We start from the raw sequence: 16612 nt of genomic DNA, 5'->3' as shown, positions 1-16612 counted from the left end.
CCAATGGGCTGAATGGGGCCGCGGACAAACAGCGACATTCCGCGCATTCCTGCGCGCCGCGCCGCCCCGCGCCGCGCCGCGCCGCCCCCAGCGGCCCTGACCCCTGCCGCCCGCATTCCTGCCGTCTGCGCGGCCTGGCGCGCAGGCACGGCGCTGCCCCCGCTCGCACCGGCGTCCCCCCCTCTGCTCTTTTTATTTATTTTTTTAATCATTTTTTTTATATGACTCACCGCTGCCAGCGGCTCTTTGCTTCCCCCCCCCCTTCCCTTCCTTAGAGGGGAGCCTGTTCCTCGATATTGAATTATTTTTCTAGACAAATTCGGACCGATGGTGGGTGCGATTTAGCACACGCCGTTAGTGCTGTGACAGGCAGCCGGTTCCAGCGAGGAAAGGAGGGCGAGGGAGGGAGGTGGTGGGGATGGTTGCTAGGAAAGACCATGGGAATTCTTTATTTTTCTTTCTTTTTTTTTTTTCTTTTTCTCTTTACTCCCCCCTCTTCCCTCCCCTGGCTAGAAAGTCCAAGACGCTAGTAAYTTTCAAAGGTGGATTGATGCCTGCTGATATCTTTAGAGGATCACTGACCGGCCTTCCTACCTACATGCATGGCTTTCACCTTGGGGTACCAGATTTTGAGCAGTGAATATTCTGAGCATTTTGTTACTACCAAAAAAGGTATAATTACACTACAGGATATAAATTGACTCTGTGTACTACTGAATCATACCAAATATTTGTAATGTGTTCCTTTCCTAATAGATGCTCTCTATGAATAGAGAGAGTAACTATTTACTCTGAAATACTTGGCACAAAGGACTGAGTCTGAAGCATGGAAGAAGTGGCTATTATTTTCCCACTGCCTATGTGCAGCTGTCATTTCTGAGCAACACATTCTTAGCACATCCCTGCTTCCTAATCTTGCTGATTACCCAGCCTAAGATTACAAGAAGAGCCTGGCATGTCACCCCATTCTGCCAAAACCTAAGCATTGTGGTTTGTATTTGACCAAACCCCAAACCTAAGCTTTGTGGTTTGTATTAAATCATTACAGATAACTGTTGTGGTTTTCTTTTTTTTACCCGAAGGATGGTTCTTCCTTCCGCCTCCCCATGTATCATTTGAATATTCAGTGATGTCATGTTGTTTGACCTCTGCTTTAACATAAGGAATGCCTGCATTTTGGCTTTTGACCTGTTGAGTATGTCAGCGTTTAATGAGAGAGACAGGCTTAATGCATCTTATTAGGCAAATTGAAATTTGAGGGATATGTTTAAAAGATATAATCTTTTGCATGTGCTCTTTCTACCACTGTCTTAATCCCCTTCTTTCCACCCCTCCATCCACATGCATACTTTCACACTATGATGCAGCGATATGTGTACACAGGATTCTTGAGGGAAAAGGAAATACTTCATTTAAAACCTCAGGGTATATTATACTGTAAAGCTGTATTTAGATTCAGCCAGCACTGTTCTTTGGCTTTTAAAGACACTTTGATGTCATTTCTTCTACTTGAAAATCTCCATTAAAAGAAATTAGATTGGCTCTGAAAAAAAAAAAAATCCCAGAGGAACAGTTAAGGTAAATAATATACGTTCCCAAACTGATGAGGCCTCCCAAAATCTGTATTTACTTGAAAGACTCTGATGGCCTCAGTGCTGAGTAAATAATATGTGTACCAAACTATGTATGACATGCATACCAAAATGCAAATGTAACCAGGTAAACAGAGTGCCTTTTTTAAATGCCTAAATATGGTAGGAGAGCATCAGAGAGAGAGGCTCTAGACATGTTTTATAACTTTCCATGTAAGAGTTTTTTTCAGAGAAACAATTTTATTAAACAAAACCCTAAGAATCTCACTGACAGAAAAAGTATGTTTAAAAGTAACAAACCACCAGAAAGCCAGGAAATCCAAAATTAAAGGATAAATCTGTCCTAACTCTTCACACTGCAGGCCAAGTACAGCAATCCCTGTCCACTTGCCGCTCTGAGAAAAAAGACTTAAATAGGCATTTGGCCTTCAGAACTAATTCTGGTCTTCCACCACTGTAAATTGGGAATTAACCCACTGAATTAAAAGCTGTTCCAACCAATGAAATTGGACAAGAATCAGAGCTCATCAGGTTTGTCATTTTGGTTCCTGTGCTGTTAAATATGACTCACCAAATACCGTGTGTATCCATGGGCATGTACATGCAGGGGAGAAGGTTACCCGGAAGTAAAGGTAGTTCTTGAAGAATGGAATTTGTCTTTAGCATCTTCTTACTGCTAACAACGTGTCATGAGTGGGAGAAGTACATCTTGGAGTTGATGCATAAAATGGTTAAAATGCACTAATTTTGATTTCCATGCAGGTGTTTATACAGCACATGCTTTTAAGATAGTATATTTTTTCTGCTGAAACTAGGAATTCACTACACTGGCCTTGCAGACTTATTTACACAGCTATATGCGGTATGCGTGTGTCTACATCAGCTGTGGTTGGTACAGTTCCTTTGGTGAAGTCTTGTAAAATGTACAGGTGTGGATATGCTGCATTCCTTGCTTGTGTTTTTCCTTCTTCTTTTTTTTTTTCCTTCTCCCCCAAAAGTCACTTGATCAGGTATCAGACATACTGAAAACCTGGCAAGACTGCAGGAAAGTGGCTAGACTTGGAGTGTTTGTGTACTTAAAGAAAGAATCTTGCACATTTTCAACTTTCAGTCACAGATATTTTCTTATAAGAGCAACTGGAGGTCTGAGCCAGCCCTCAAAGCGGAAATCAAAAGCTCCCAGAGAAACATTCCCAAGGAATGTGAATCTGATCCAAGAACCGTACGCAATACACATACAGGACTGTCAGTCTTATAGGAAGTCTTGCCATATATGGACATCTGGACCCTGAGCTGTTTATCATCACGATAGGCTTGTAACTGGCTTCAGACATTTCTGGCTTGCCTCCAGTTTACTAAGCCAATTAGTTCCTGTCCCAAAATGCTCACAGAATATTTCTGAAAAATTGTAATAAATATATCTCAAAATCCTCAGAGGTCTAGCTAATGTTACGTTAGTGGACTTTTGCTTAAAATACAGATTCCAAGCAAGGCTTAATGTGCTAGCTCAGAAATAGATATGGAATAAAAATAAGGAGATTTATTTTATCTTGAATGTGGTTGCCTGGTGTTTATCTTTCTTGGAAGTTATCCAGTGGCTTATTCTATGTATCTGTAGGCACAGAAAGTACTTTGGAAGCAGACTAGCTGCTACACTTTCACTCATCCTTTTCTGGAGGGATTTGGGAGCTCACGAATCAATAAGGGCAAAGCAAAATAGAAGACTTCTTTTCCCAAGAACTGTCAACCAAGTTTTCCACATTTTTGCTGTTATGTATTACTATGTCAGTGTGAGTCACGTGGTATAAATGCTCTGCACTGGAGCAATGACAGTTCACGTGAGCTAATCTTACCAATGAGATTTTGTTTGCTAACAGGCATTAACTCTTCTCCAAAGGGAGCTGGAATAAAAAGGCTGGGCGGTGCACTGGATGGCATAGGGCCTATGGAAATGTTTGCTGCTGAACTTATGAACTTAATTCAAGTTCCTCCAGATACTGGGTCAGATTTTCTGCTAGTGTCAATTAGGCAGTTTCATTGAGTACACTGCTGGCCATCAGAATACTTGGACTTGAAAGGTCCAAGTCCATTGAGCTAAAGCCCTCAGCAGTGTGAGTAAAGCAAAACCATCAGATGTAATTCTCAGTTAGCAGTTCTGAGTTCTGTTGTTTTCCATAATCATAGATATTGCTGTTTAAACTTACATTCTTTATTATCCTCATTATCTAACATGTAATATTTTGTTACTTGTGTCACAAAGAATGTTGCTGTAAGCTCTTGGCTTCCTTCTCCAAAAGCAACCAGAGTTTTTCATGAGTGTGTGTGGTCTTAAAGTAGCAAAGTGATTACTAGAAGTAGAATAATCTAAAAGAGAGCATTCAAAACACATATAAAACTATTTGTATAAAACAGAGATTATAAGTACCATGAACTCACAGGTCTTTTACTTGCCAAGCCCCAGGTTCAGTGAATCTGAATTTATTCTGAAAAATTTGCCATAAATCTCTTCAGGTCTGCAGCATTCACTACATCTGTGCAGAGGTCAGCAAGGCACAGAGCCCTTTCCAGGGCTCACAGAGGTGAGTAAGGAGGGAAGTGATTTTCAGTTGTCACAATCTGCTTATTTCTCAGGTTTTGCCTGAGGTTCACACCCTCTTGCAGTGCTAAATCCAACCAGTGTAAGACTGGAGTGAGTCAGAAACCACTCCTTTGACAATTGCCCTATAACTGGTTAACACAGTTCATAAAAAAATGTGTGGCACTGGCTGGAGAGGAAACATGGTCAGGGGCCTGATTCAGCACACTCACCGAAAAKCCTTTGAGGTCCCTCTCTTGGAGGAACCATGTGGAAAAGAGTTGGAGGAACACTTCTGGATGTGGAGAACCTGCTTATTTCTCTTGTGAGAACTGTCTCATTGAGTACAAGTGAATGTCTCTGCTGATGCAAGCTGAGAACCATTTCTATCATGGCTTATATGAGCAGGAATGAATCAGATAGATTGTTTTAAAATGCATGTGATTTTATTTTCAAAATTTTTCACTTTGCTTCCTTCAGGAGCCTGTCAGTGTAAATATTGGCAAGTGAGGGGTTTTTTTTGTTTGTTGTTTTTTTCCCAAGCTGAGAGACATCAATGTTCAGTTAAAGCTTGACCAGATCAGGGATTTCAAATAACAAATGCAGTTCGCATTGCCATGGATTATGGTATGTGTTAATTTATGAACAAGGCAGTTGCCATCACCCATATCTGTATGTGAAATATTTGGGGTAACAAGGCAGTTTCCATCACCCGTATCTGTGTTTGAAATATTTGGGGTGTGTATGTGTTTGTCTGATTTTTTGAAAGGTTCTTGTTTGGAAGAAGAGAAATTAGCAAGGGGTTATATGATTCTGTCTTCTCCTTGTCATCCTCAGCTTGAACTTTATCGTTTTCCTTGATGATGAACAAAGTCCAGAAGTCCTGTGGGAAGCATTTATTCATGCTGTCGAATAGGGTAGGATCAGTATTAACACATTTGGGGGTGGTGAATAGAGCATTTTCTTTGCGGGGAAGGAGAGAGGTCACTGTCTCTGAAATTTGCCTCATTTTTGTTGCAGCCTGGGCAAATTGATCTCTGTATAATGTATCATGGGCTTTTCTGTTTATGCAGGCCTTCCTGAGGTTAGGGAGGAATTATTATTATATAGGTCTATAAATTATACTGTCTCTGGAGAGCTTGATAGGCTGACTGTGTCAGGGGACCTATAAAGGAACATAATGACCTCAATATATGACTATATTATTTTAGAGATTGCTTGATTTTCCGGAAAATGGCTCTGCTGGTTCAGCTGCCAGCTTGGCTGGCCGTTTTTTCAGCGAGAGATCTGTGGTATGTGAACTGTGTAAATACATCTGTATGACTGACGCAGATGGGGGAACTAGGATGTAACCTACAACAGCCAAGGTGGCTTCCTTATTGACCTGCGGATGTGTGTGAAATTCAGCAACTACTGGATTAGGTCTGAAAACCATCTTATGATGCTAATCTCTGGTGTCTGTGGGAACTTCTCTGTCAGACAGTTTTTCACACAGAGCTGAGAAAAGCAGATTCTGGAAGAAATGCACATTGTCACGGAAGTGGGGACATTTCTAAGATATTTTGATTTCCTGCCAGAACTAATTGAGGAAGCAATAGTTATCATCTGTATTTTTTGTTTCAACGCAGTTGTGTTAAACAGCCATGGTCCCAGGTCTTCTAGAGTTTACAACCGTGCTGCTACAAATGTCATGGTGATGAGTGCCCTTTAAGTAAAAAGCATTTAGCATTAAAAAGTTTTAAAAGTGGTGGGACTCATACTAACAGCAAGTGTTCTGCGCTTATTACTCCATTTATAACATTTTTGTTAAAGAGTTTAAAATAGAAATCAAGGCTAAGTTTTTACTGTACCTGGGTGTTTGTTTTGACCAGTTTGGACAATGGAGTCTCTATGAAGTTTGAGTCCATGAAGTCATTTGAGGTGTGTTCCTTGTTAGGAAGCTACCCATAATGGATCTTGTGGAAAAGTCTAACCTTAATAGCATGGTAAATCTTTATGATTATTTAAAATTCAGTTATGACATAGGATGAAAAGACAATTCATCATTTACCTTTTTACAGTACCACCTAAGACTTTAAGGTATTTGACAGTCCTAAAACTGCCATAACCAATGCTCACTCTATAAGCTAGGAACTTTGAGATACAAAAATTTCAGGTGAGTTTTAAAAACATATAAACTAGCCACCTCCCTTTTTTTCTCCCCATGTCATTCTTAAGATAGAAGGTTTCATTTCAAAAAGTCCTTGGGAACAACTTTCTTATTTTACTGTCTTACATTCAGTGAGACTTCTTCTAGGCCTTTTTTTTTTTTTTTTTTTTTTTGTAAACAGCGTACAAATAACAATGATACAGTATGTGACTTGCGATGTGTGCTTTGGATTTCTTTTTTGCCATCAAGCTGCCACAGGGGGGAGTAGAAGTTTGGGAAGGGCTGTGCTGCTCAGGAAGTTAGTCCCTGATACAAGTGATGTATACCACTTGAATGCGATACCATAGAGGATCTGTTATATGGAGAAATATGGATGCAAAAAAAGAATGTATATGCTAGGAATTAAAGGCTTCAATTGGAAGAAGGAGTTAGAAGGTTTATGCAGCTGGGACAAGCTGAATGGTTCACTGCATTGCGAAAACCGTGCTGTTTTTCTTATTCATTCCAACCAGCTTTTCTATCTAGATGTAAGGGGAATGTGACTGAATTGTTTTCCTGCCTCAGAACAGAAGATGATATGTGGGAGTTGTACAGTACTTGCAAAATCCCTGTCAGTCTGATGAAAGGCTTTTCCCACATTAGGTCTATTTGCTAATGAAGAAAAAATGCTGTGCATCTTTGCAAGGCAGAGGACACAGTGAAAGTCTGCCAACTAGATAGGAAAGGGCTGTGCTTGTGGGACTATTAGGCTTGGTGAAATTCACTCTGCCTACTTAAAACATGAGTAACTGAAGTCTAGATGGGTTGGGAACAGCAAGGATGAGGAGGGGAGATGCATTCGCTGAGCCTGAGCCCTGGGCGTGGGGTGGCTCAGGTCCCGTGGGTGACCGGAGCCACTGTCCCAGCGCGTGGTCTGCAGGGGCAGCCGGCAGCCCCTACCCGTGCTGCTGATATCCRGGCCCCAGGCCCAGGCTCCGGTTGTCCTTGACAGTGCCGTAAACCACTGGCAAACTCGATTGCCAGAAGAGAAGAGATGAGGTGTCTGCAGCAAAGTCTGGGCACTCTTATTCTGAGTCCCTCCAAATGCAAGTGGCCTTTTATTCCCCTTGGCCCTCTAAGGTCAGGAAATCTTTGCTTTTGATTTTAATGGCCAAAGTAAAATGGGGGAAAAACAGTTCTTCAGGTGACGTTTTTCTGTATTTTTCGTATGTCTTTGATTCCAGGACTGTTGAACTATCATCAAAAGGAACCTAGGAGAAATTCACATTCTTAGTGTATATTATATTGATAAATTCAATGCCTGTTCCACAACTGGGTGCCTAATATATACACACACACAAAAAAAGAGTTGGTGGTCCCTTTTCCAAATAAGACATAAGGAATTTGTGTATGCTGTTAGGAGGAAATGTATCTAGGTTTGAATGGAACTATGTTAAATATATTGAAAGTCTCAAGGAATGCCAGGCTGTTTTTGCTCAACAATAAACATCTAAGATAACAAGAACATTTATATATTTGGCAAACTTGTGCCTAAAACTCAAGTTTCTAGGCTTTTCTTAGGGAAAGTCATGTTACAGGTTAAGGGAGTTAACTGGAGATAAAAGTGCAAACAGAAAAAAAGATAAAATGAAAAATATTCAGAGCAACTTTGAAATTTTCCCTTAATTTCACTGATGCGTGAGTTGTAGAAGAAACGCAAGTCACAAATAGACTGAAAGTTGTACCACAGTTTATTGCACTCACCTGGAATCTTGCTATAATAAAAACCTGGAGAACACTGACCTGAGAGTATAAGCAAATTTAAAAATACCTACACTTTTATCCCTCTCTTCCTAAAACACATTCAGCTTGGTTTGTCACAGCTTTTTTTTCTAGAACTTTTACTGAGAAAAATGGCAAGGGTCTATGAGTGTATGAAAGAAGATAATAAAAAGGAAGGCACCTAACAATGGGAAAACCTAGAGCCCAGCTTAGTGTGTTTTTGCAACAGTGTCAAGATTTTTGTTCCAGACATGGTGTGTGTTTCTTAACATTTGAAGAATCAATACATGCACAAAATCAAAACCAACAGCAAAAACAGCATTATGTCATTTGTAATTCCATAACCCATTCTGTGGCTTTTCAGTTTTCATCACTTTGTTGCTTTCAGGAGGAAAAAAAACAAAACCCAAGATTCGAAAGTTTGAGGAAAATTACAGCAATACATTTTGGGGGTTTAAGACTTCCAAAACTATGGCTAAAAGTGTTAACCCTTCTATTTCTACCCTTCATCATGGTTTAGTCCTTGGATAGGATGAATGAATAGGATACTTACTGTAGTGTGATGGAGTCATTCTTTTGCTTGGAATGATACAGATGTGTGCTTGTGTTTCTGGTGCTATAGGTCAAAGGTTTGTTCCTGCAGAGAATCTATTTTACATTATATTCAGAGCTGATGCATAATGTACTTTTTGACATTTAAAAAAGGTTATTTTATTATAATTCCAGCAATAAAACCACACATGTTGTGTTCAAAGTCAAATTAGCTGATGAATGGATGAGATGTCTGATCTTTGTTGCTTGAAGGCCATCAGTGCAAATCCTGCCAAAGTTATGTTTTTGCTCACAATTGCTTCTTTTCCTGTTCCTGGTCCTGCTTTTCCTGCAGACCAACACAGAGCACTAAATTCTCCCCACTTAATTATAAACAACATAAAATTAATATGCATAAAGAAAAAGCCAAGGTAACAAAAAGTTCTGTCCTGCAGATATTTACCRGGAGAGCCAAGCTAGAGCATGTCTGAGGGATTTGGAGCGTATTTGACACTCCCAGACTAGATGAACCGATGCATTAGAGTTTTGTGGAGAACTATGATGGGAATAACAACAAAGATGGCAAGGGAAAATAACTCCAAAAGGTTAAGAGAGTATAGCTCCCATAATYTGTGTGACATGGGGCCACAGTTTTGATACCAGTGAGACTTTTTTCATTTATTCCCATGAAAATAGTCTCAAGCTCTGTGATGCTCTTGACTAATGACTGCCTTTCCTTGAAAGGAAGTTTTTAATCAGGAAAATAATGCAAACAGTAGATACCAGCTTTTTGTTGTGATGGTGCAATCTTTTTATGCCACTGTTTTTAATAAGTTTCTGTTTTAACTGTCAGCCATCATTTTAAAAAGTCCATTAGGATTTCTTGGCTCTGGACATATGAAGTACACAGGTGTGTAACAGACTGCTCCAGTACCGGAATGATAGCTAAGTATCTTTAAAAGGATAGAAAGTTTTAATGTTTATATATGAAAATAACAACTGTAAAAGAAACTGTATGCATGAAAATAAGAAACTGTAGCTGACTTTAAAAATACTGAACACATTCTTCAAATTTAACTTGAGTCTTAGCTTACTCTGCTAAACAATTCAGAAATAGAATGTCTAACTTTTATCTGTTTCTGAGATGTGAGCATAAACATCCTAGTTAAAATAGTGGGTAGAAAGTGCCTTTCCCCACCTCCACATAAGTAATTACATTCATTTTGCTCAGAGATTCGATTTCAGGGTGAGACCAAATATGAAAGAGCTTCAACCCAAGGGAGTTACCACATGGAAATTACAAACCATGAATTGGGTAAGTGTAGGGGCTGAGATAATTGTTAGAAATACACAGCTAGATCCAGCTATAAATAGCTTCAGCAGATTGACCATAGGACAGTGGTCACATTCTGCCCAACCAAATATCAAATCTTATTCTGGTTCCTTATCAAAATCATAGGCGAATGCTTAGGTGAAGGCTTGTTTGCCTGCCCTGAAGGCTATCAGACTGTGCTCCAGGAAAAGGAGCAGAGCTATTTCCAGGTGTGTTTCAGGTTTCTTCTGCCAGGAAAACACACTGGCCTCAGGGACTGGTTTGCACTTCTCTCTTCTTAAGCACTTCTCAATTAGCCTTTCAGTATTGTCCTAACACAAAATGAATTACAGGTGAGTCAGTGAGGTGCTGCTAGACTTCCAGTTTCATGTCATTGTGGATGTGTGAGGGGGAGGACATTCTTCCCTACCTGTCCTGCCCCCTGCCCTCGCCTTGCCAAATGTTAATTTACTTTCACATGATTTCTTTGCCAAATCCCTGTTCCTTTTATGCATTTTGTCCTTTCCCTGACCATTATTTTTCTCATTCCTACACCATTCTGAATGTTTTAGCTCAGTTCCTTTTCACCACCTTTCCTCTTCTCACTTGGGTCTTAAATAAATTGTAAATAACCTGCCACCATCTCTCAAGTACAGAGGTAAAACTAGCAGTTCCTCAAAACCTTCAGAATCTCCTTTGCTGTCTTCAGAGTCTTTTAACTCCAGTCTTTAGTAAGTACCTCCTTGATCTGTTTCTGAATTTGGTTTAACAGCTAAGACTATCAACTCTCTGATTATCTCCTCTGACTATCTCCTTTGCTAGCCCAGAGGAGAAATTTTTATGGGATATTACATAGGTGGATGTGGAAGGCACATAGCAAGGATGTGGAAGGATGTGGCAGATAGACCATCTAGGGGTCTTACAGATTTGTTCAGGCTGTACAGTAGCTTGGACAATGCTGTTGACATGTCTGCTTTCCAAGCTAGAAAAGTCACTGTATTTCCTTAAAATATTTTTGGAGATGTTTCTGTGGTTTGTCAGATCTAAAAATAAACTATGATCAATGTACTTAAAATTTTTGACAGGATTTTTTTTCAAGAGTATAAAAGGCATGGCTTTCCTCCTAGGGAGCCTGTCAGAAAGTCAGGCTACCAAAATCCCTTTCAAATCTCTGAGTCTTTTTTTTTTAAGTTTCAATATGGGGCATCCATCTGCTTATCTCTTCATCTATCTTATACAGCCCATCATTTTCTCAGCTGACAGAAAAGTTCACCAGGAATATTTGTCATCTGTCACATAAATTTCAAAGGCAATTGGAAATCTTTCATCAAAGTTTGTTTCATAAGAAAGTGACGTCCTGATGAAATAGACCATGTTTGTCACTTGTATTAGTTTTCAACAAAATGAAACTTAGAAAAAGCTTGGAATTCTTTTTTAACATGTCTTTAACATTCTTTCTTAACAAAACATTGGTCCTCTTTTGATTTTGGAAATGAAAAACATTGGTGGGGTTATTCTGAAATTCATTTGGTATCAATAATTTACTGGTCTTGAGTTTCCTGAAAAACACGTTTAAAATTTTCACTGGAAATTTTCAAAGGAAATTTTTTAGTGTTTGTGATTAAAAGTGGGGYTGAGGAGAAGTTTGGAATCCTATTATTTTTTCAAAGAACAGAAAATCCATTTTTTGACCCATATTAGGGAACACTTAAAAATACACTATGATTCATTTTGAGTCATCAAAGCCTATCATGTAAAAACAATTTTGTTAAAGCAGTTGTACTGTTTTCTGTCACTACTTATTTCTAAAACAAATCCAATTGATGTGAATGATTTGCAGTACAAAGCCTTGGATTAAGTAGTTCAAAGGCTTGGTTTTGGATATCAGGCATGTGGGTCCAACAACGAGCGATCCAGCACTGAGGACTTCCTTGGAGACCATCAGCAACTGTTCCGCATCTTCTGTACTTCTGCTTGAGTCCTGTGCTTGAACATGTATTGCATTCGGGCCTGTTGGCTAGAGCTTCATTACCTGGAATGAAATGCTACTTGTAGGTAGCACTTTTTCATCACTAGAGTTACAGAGGGAGTTCCTGAGGTGTAGAGCAGAAAGGAGTGCATCTCATGAGAGCTCGCTTTGAGAGCTGGGAGTACTAAACCACCCTCTGATAATGCTCACACAGGGACCCTACCTCCCCTCACAGTTGCTTCATGACCATTTTAATGTTTATAAAATTTGCTTTAAGTGACCCTACAGAACCCATCTAACATGGAGACATTTCCCAGCAACTCTTTTCAGTGGTCCTAGCGGGACTTTTGCCATAACCCCTCAGGATCTGAGAGAAGTGTGACATGCCAGGTACATTTTCAGAGGACTCAAGTGTGGGCTACACTGCAGGTGCYTCCAGCTCTGAGAGCTGGTGTGGGTTATTCCTTCAGGGATTTTCCTGCTATTCGTAGCAAAGGGCAATAGATTTCCACACTTGTCAATGTTATCAGCAGTTGCTCTTTCAGAATCATGGCTTTGCAGATTAGCGCAGAGAAAAGCTGATGTAGGAGCCTTATCTACCTTATCTACCACCTCCCAAGTGCACAGGTTAGAAAAATCATCCTTTCATTCAAAAAAAAAAAAAAAAAAAGGCAAAAGAAGCAGCATGACCTCTATTTCTGTGTATTGATGTAGTTCCCAACCTATTTTAAGCCCCATCATCATCAGTGTGTCTTATCTAAAACCAGCAGAAAATATAGAGGATGTTGCTTCTCATCAGGACATAGCATTTAGTTTTCTTTCAAGTGGCACAGTAAAATATCATGGGCATAGGATTCAGCTTCCCATGTTGTAATTCTTTTTTTTTATCCCTGTTTTCATTTTCAAAACTATTTGGATCTGAGAAAACCTTTTTTTCTTTCCACTTCTGATTTGTTTGTTGGAAGACTATTTTCTCACCCTATTTGGATGTTAAGAGGCTCTCTATTTTTCCATTTCTGGAATAGCATTCATGGTCCTGTGTTTCTTGTTCAAACCCTCAGAATTTACAGTGTGTTTATTGGTCTCTCACCAACTGCAATTTATCTCTTGTAGGATTTTGTTTCAAAGTTTCTTTCAGATACTTTTATACAGATTTCGTTCACAGAGTAATTCTGCTGTAAGCCTAGGAGTTTAAATGACAGTGTTCCTAAAGGATCTAACTAACAAGCTAATTAAAATATAGGGGATTTATATCATTTGTTGAATTAGTAAATTTAGGATATAGTTGAACAGGTAGGAGCTTTTAACAGTAAACTAGTGTCCAAAAGACACACTTTGCATGAAGCGTTGCAGGAATGCACAGTACAACACAGCCCCTGCATTGAAGAGACCCCACTCAGGTCCTCATTTTGCCTTTTGTGCTGCACAGATTAAGAGACTGTTCATATAAAAAAGCTTGTAAAATCTAGAAGCAGGGGAGAACCAAGAACCCAGGGATAGGAGAGAGAAGGGACGGATATTTTATCAGAGAGGAGGTAAGTTAGTTTGACTTCAGGGGTGTTGCCATTGAAAGGAGACTGGTGGTTACGTACAGGACTGTGGTACCACGAGAATGGAGAATGGGAAGGGGATGAGCATTATGAAGAAGCAGGAGCTGAAAGAGTGAAAAAGAGGAAGTGTGTGGGATAAATTGGAACAGAGGAGGCAAGAAAGGAGAACTGCTGAGAGAAACAACAAAGTGCAGAGCAGAAAAACATATGGACAGATGACTGAAAGGGTGGCCTCAGACCTCCCCTGGTGACTAAATTTGCTGGGAAAATCTGAATATCTGGTTGCTGATTTTGGTGCCTAAATGAAAATTAACTAACTCAGATTCCTGTAGAATTTGAGCTATAGATATGGAGGACTGTTTTACTGTTTTAATGTTAGTAGGCTAGAAGGCTGAAAAGGAGGATTAACAGGCATTTGGGATTCCAGCTGCAGCCTGCCTGTTGGAGTACCAGGGAAATCCTCAGCACCAACCCGTGCTGGGTTTTGCACCATTACCATTCTGCCAGATGTCTAATTAGACTGATATGGGGAAATGTTAATGGACTTCACCAAGTCTTTGACTCTTTTCCTTTTACAGCTATGTAGCTTGAAATGTGGGAGGAAACTATAGAAGCAAATGGAAAGCAAGGCTTTGCTACATGTAAGTGAACAAGATCTGGGCCATTGAACAGCACAATGGTGCAAGAACAGTGGATGGGAACCAGTATTTCTGAGTCAATAAAATGAATTTTCTGCCAGATTAGTCTTGTATAACTGTATTTCTCCTTTTATTTCCCCTTTGTCTTCCATTAAAGTGTATAAGTTTAGAGTAAGTACCTTTTGGAGGCTGGCTCAGAAAGGAAAACTGCATCTATCCTTGATTTGAGTGCTACCTTTTAAGCCTAATGTAGTGGCTTATTAAATCAGTATAGCAATCATGTGTTAGACATAGCCTCAGTTTAGGCCTAGGTGTAAGATGATTCTTTGCTGAAAATCAAAAAAGGTTTGGGACTTTCTTTTCCTTCTGTGGTCCTCTGAGTTTCATCCTGGATGTCATAGGATATAGGACCTCCAGAAATATCATGAGACAGCCTATTTTATGTGGCAGCAGCRTGTTTTAGAAGAAAATGTTGTAGACAATTGAATGTTTATGCAGACTTTTGGATGCTCAAACTTTCTGACTCAAAACTTTCTTTTCAGTTTTTGAYCACTGATTAGCTCTGTAAAGCAACACAAGCGAAATAACTTTACCTAATAAAAATTATCCCTCTTCTGCTCTCACATGCTCTATCCTTTCTTCAGACTATAATTTTGTAAACAGCCAGATGGAGTTTTGCTTCCAGAGATCTCACAATCCTTATTTTGATCCCAGCTAGCTATTTCAGGCCAATTTAGACTCTACTGAAAGATGGATTTATAAGGAAAATGTTGACAGATCCTGGCCTCTTGTGTTSCTGGTGGGAGCCACAATAATAATAATGGTTTCCTTTAATACTCTTCCATCAAATGTTCAAAGCAATAGTTTTTCCTTTGGTGCAAACATCAAAAACATGGACAATTTTATTCTTCTAAACCTGGACAACATCTGTGTTTCCACCATTTCTGTGGGAACGCAATACACCCTTTTCCAATTCTATTAAAAACCACCTTTTTGGCTAAAGCATGTGCCATTACAATCACTTTCATTATGTCTCATATATCTTGTTCTAGGAAGTGGGAGTCTGTCTATTCTATTTCTCCATGACTTTCTTACTGAGAGAAGTGTACATCAGAACTGTGTTTTTCCTCTCTGAATGCCTTCAAGTTGTTTGCCTTCTTAACCTAGACATCTTAAGTGATTCCAACTAATTAAATTACTATCCAGTGACAGTAATGCTTTGCTTATATTTGTGTTGTTTATTGTCCCAAAATGAAATTGATTTTCGAGATGATGCCAGTGAGCTCTGACATCTGGAAAATGTTATGTTCAAGTCTGGCTGCAGTTCTTTACCTTTTGGGACATGCCTCTTGCATTTGCTCTGGGATGGAAATTCCTGAAATCACCTTTGGAGATGTCTGAATGTGTATGTGGAAAGAAAGTTATAAGAAAAAATGCGAGGGGATCTCATCATTTCCACTGTTAAATTTTATGAATTCTGCTAAGTTGGAAAGAAGGGACCAATCTAATGTCAGTGATAAAGCTTGGCCATGCAAGGTAAAAGTTCTATGTTAAAATTTAATTATCCATATTCAATAGGCAAATAACTTGTTCGTAAAGCAGTCTTCTTTATTGTAAAGGAAGACTGAAGAAAGATTTGTACTGGCTTACAGAACCTCACGCACAACAAGAAACTGTTTTCCAAAGAAAAGCAGTTCTAGCTTTTCCATGAGCAAGAGAAAAGTAAAAGTTACTTACACTCCTCTCAGTTTTGCTTAAGAGTTTAAAAAAGGACTGACCAATGTACTTACATGCCTGTCTTCACAAGTGGAAACAGGCAGGCCTTCTGAAGGAGCAATCTTATTTACATGGAAACTGTTTTATGTAAGAAGAGGAGGTTGGTCTGACAAAGGTGTGGTTTTATTTACATCCATGCTCTTTCCTCATGATTGGGAGCTTATTGGAAGGTGCAGTCTCATTTACATCATGCCTAGACTGCCTTTTGCTTGTTTGAATTCATCCCTTGCCTGTGGCTATTAAAGGAAGGAACTGCTGCAAGCAGAATAAAAATGACTGTATGAAAAAGCATTACTGTTTTCCTCCTCTGTTTCTACAGTGTATACATTCCTGCTGGTATGTACCTGTAAAGAGATGGCCACATTCCTGGGGAGAGGGTTTTGGTTCTGTGTATGTATGTGTTGGTATGTTCTGTGTGTATATGTGTTTGTAATGCCAAAGTGAACATAATAGTTCCTGTGCTGCTGGGGGTGTTGGAGGGTACTAGAGCTGTTTCTGAAAAAAGGCAAATTTTTATTCATTACAGATTGTTCCTTTTTGGTTCTTGTTTTTTTTTTTTGTCTTTGTTTTTCAAGGTGCATGTGCAACTTTTCAAAGGTGCTGCTGACAGCTATGGAAGAAGGCCTGTCTTTAGTCACTGTGTCACATTTCATGTAGTCACTTGCATCGGAGTGGACTTGGCATAAACATGGTAGCAGCATTTTACACATGATCTCTGAACTAGAATGGAAGACTGCAGAATGGGCAGGACAGTAATGA

The sequence above is a fragment of the Apteryx rowi genome, unplaced genomic scaffold, assembly GCF_003343035.1.
Source record: "Apteryx rowi isolate R43461 unplaced genomic scaffold, aptRow1 scaffold_351, whole genome shotgun sequence".
Lineage (NCBI taxonomy): Eukaryota > Metazoa > Chordata > Aves > Apterygiformes > Apterygidae > Apteryx > Apteryx rowi.
The sequence above is the reverse complement of the archived record's forward strand: the minus strand, read 5'-3'. Positions refer to the sequence as shown.